The following is a 3,828-nucleotide window of genomic DNA, read 5'->3' on the forward strand; positions in this document are numbered from 1 at the left end:
TCTCATTCGTCTCCCGCCTGGGAGTCTTCACCCCCGAGAGGTTTAAGAAGGAGCTGGAAGGAGGGAAGGGGTTTGTTGTGGGCACCGAGAGAGCCCCCTGATCGCTCTGCTTAGCTTCTCTCCCCTTCCTCCTCCAGGTCACCTTGAACATGTGAGACAGGAGCCTGAGTCCCCTCTGAAGTGTGGGACAGTGCAGGAAAGGGTGGCCTTGGGGAGCGGTGGATGGGGCCCGGCTCCTGTGTGCTCCTCAGGGACCACAGGGTAGCAAGAAGCAGGAGCTGCCCAGGCACCGCCAGACCAAAGCTGGGGCCAAACCCCAGGGACATGGGGTTGGCAGAACAACAGTCCTCAAAGATGTTCACATCCTGGTCCCTGGGACCTGCAGATATGTCCCCTTACATGGAAGAAGGGACTTTGCAGATGGGATTAAGAACCTTGAGATGGGGAGAAGATGCTGGATTATGGAGGTGGGCTTGATGTCATCACAGGTGAAAGTGGTTCCATTTATAAGTGAAACAGGGAGGTGGGGAAGGGGGTCAGAGTCAGAAAGAGATTAGAAGATGCTATGAAGACGGAGAAGGGGCCATGGGCTAAGGAACACAGGCGGCCTCTAGAAGCTGGAAAAAGCCTCCAGAGGGAGCCCAGCCCTGCCAACACCTTGACTTGAGTCCATCGCAGCTGATTTTAAAGTTCTGACCTGCAGAACGGTAAGATAATTTTGTGCTGTTTCAAGCCACCATGCGTATGTGCTCAGTTGCTTTAGTCATGTCCGACTCTTCGCGATCCCCTGGACTGTAGTCCACCAGGCTCCTCTGTCCATAGGATTCTCCAGGCAAGCATGCTGGAGTGGGTTGCCATGCCCTTCTCCAGGGAGTCTTCCTGACCCAGGGATCGAACCTGCGCCTCTTACGTCTCCTGCCACTGGCAGGCGCGTTCTTTACCACTGGCGCCCCCTGGGTTTGTGCTAATTTGTTCCAACCCCAGTTGGATACTAATACAGGAGGCAAGGCTTCACCCCGCCCAGAAAACCAGGGGCTGTCACCTGCGCCACCTGCAGAGACCTCTTACTTCAGCCCGAATCTGACTGGCTCAGCAGACAAGCCCCTCCATCCCAGGGGACCCGGCTGTGTCTGTGGCTGCTGCTGCCACAACGTGAGTCTGCTCAAGCCGAGCTTATTTTCAGAAGGTTTTTACCAGCTGCTGCCCATGTTTATGTAAACTTGGCCAGAGAGCAGAAATCTTCTTTTGTTTGCTCCGAGTTTTAGCTCTGATATTTGCCTGACACATAGTATGTGGTCAGAATCCAGCAGCTATTGATATTATTAGTCATATTTGATCCTATTTGAAAAACTCACAAGTGATACTGGGCAAATATGTTAGAGACGACTTATTCTGTAATTTCCATCTGGTATTTTCTGAGTTCCCCACATGAAAATATTGGCATGTGCTGCTTTTTCAACAAAATAGCCTCCTTCAAATTAATTCCAGTTTCAACAGTGAGGTGACAATAAAGGCATTTGAAATACAGACACAGATATTAAAGGATGTCAACCCAGTGACATCATCAGATACTGTTTTTTTATTTTGAATTTCTCTTTAATTTTCATCTATTAATTCAGCAAGAAGCAGTTTTGAAAAATAACATCATAGCATATCACTTAGCAAAACTATTCCTCAGTTTCATGCATTTTTCTCTTCCACTGCCTTTTGATTTTTTCAAACGTTTAAGTTGAGGGAAAATGTACTAGAATCAAAACTTCAAAAAATTGTTCAATTTTTTTACATGATGTAATCCTTATCTTTGAATATCTATATAACAATAGACTCATATTTTCAAAGGACAATTTTCGTAAAAAATAAAAGTTTAAATATTTTATGAATAGTAAACATATTTAATATTCATTATATTTTCCTTTTTAAATTTTTCAAGAAGGCTTCATCTAACTTAAAAAATCATAAAACCTTGATCATGTTCCACCACAAATGGCCAGATAACACAATTTCTCTTAGTAGAGAAGTAGGCTTATTTTGTCTAATATTTTATAACATTGTAAAATCCTTATATGTTTGTTTCTGGCTATCTCCATTTTAACAAAGTAACCAACACACAACATTTCTTATAAAGTTGAACCTGTGAAGTTATCTCCCTTCCCTCCCATATTTACCTGACATAAAATAGCTTGTTCAATATAAGATGCTGTTTTCAATCCGCAAATAACCCAACCAGCTATTAGTGTTATGAAATTTTGTAAGTGATCCTTGGAGACCAATTTGATTTTTATAAATCAGAATTCGTAGACTGTAACTGGTCAGAGTCCACACGGGGCTCTGATGGCTGTATTCAGCCTCTACATGTTTCGTGTGAGTTTGCGGTAAAGAGCTGCTGAAAATAATCTCCTATTTCAAATGTCCTCTCTCCTCTCTTCTGGAAAAGCAGCTAAAACCCAAAGGAGGTATGGGATACAGTTCTCTTAAATTGATTTAAAATTATGTTTAAAAAATACATCCAAAGAAAGTTGAAAACTCTGCCAATATAATTTGTAAAAGGAAACGTTCTTCTGAGATATGGATCTTCTATTTTACTTTTGTAAGAGAGAGAAAAAAAAGATGCTCATTTACTTACTCAGGCAAAATGAAAGGGATCACAACTTCAGCTGGGCTTTCTGATGGTGAGAGCTGTCTTTGGAGATGTTTTCTGTTCTGGGAAGCACCGTGGAAGCGTGGTGGCCTTAAATTACATAACCCCTGCTCTGATGATGATGTCATTGGCTGGACTGCTAAAAAAAATGAGTCTTTCAGATGGAGGAAGCAAACTAGGATTTTGAAATGAAAACTGCTTTGCACTTAGGGGCTGGCAAGCGATTACTCAGCTACCATCTCCATTTCTACTTTGGCAACATCTGGAAAGGCCTGCGATCCTGCCCAAGAATGGTATAATGGTCAACCAGCCCTGGAAACATATTTTGGTATCACTGAGCCCCACAAGCCTCGCCGGGCACTGATGGACACTGAGTGATGACTTGGTCTGTTCACACGGGGGACCTGAATGCCTGGGGTTCTGCAGCAAATTTCTTGGGAGCTGACTTGAATGCCTCCTTTAGAATTTTGATCATGAAGGGTGTGTTGCCAAGAATCCATCACTGTGGACCCCATTAAGCAAACAGCGAGCCACAGAAAGCTTGACTCATATGGTATGCAGAGCTGAGTAAGATCAGATGCACTTTCCCCTAATCCCCCCAGCAGTTCTGAAGTCCGTTTTTGATGTACATTTGCAGATGCCAAGTTGAACCATTCAGGACCTCATGTTCAGACAGAAATTTCAGGCTTTCTTTGAGAGTCAGACCTCAAGAGTCTTGGGCCAAATGCCAAATACTTTTTATTTTAGCTCCTAAAAATGAAAATGCTGTTAAGCTCCCTCTCTGACAGCAGGAGAATGCCTCCACACCAGGGCTTGATTCCCGCTTCTGGGGAGTGACCCCCAAATCTCAGACCCTAGTGCTCCCCAAACCCCAGTCTTGCCTCTTGGATGCTCTGCTTGTGTTTCTTGATGTGACCGTGAACCTGGAGTGTCTGCAGCAGAGAACATCCCCTTTGTCTTCAGAATCTGGCCTTTTCACCGCATCTCCTTTTTCTGATAATGACATCTCAGTGGGGACAAACTGCACTTGTGAACTTGCCAGCGGTTTTCCCACATTGCCAGACATCTTAAACTTGTGGAAGCAGGTTTTGAGTTTTGTTTTGTTTTGTTTTGTTTTTTAAAGGGACACTCCATGAAGCAGATGTGTATTTTCGGGAGGAAGCTGGAATCTATCTCTGGGGAAAGACCTT

Source organism: Bubalus bubalis, chromosome 20 (assembly GCF_019923935.1).
Source record: "Bubalus bubalis isolate 160015118507 breed Murrah chromosome 20, NDDB_SH_1, whole genome shotgun sequence".
NCBI lineage: Eukaryota > Metazoa > Chordata > Mammalia > Artiodactyla > Bovidae > Bubalus > Bubalus bubalis.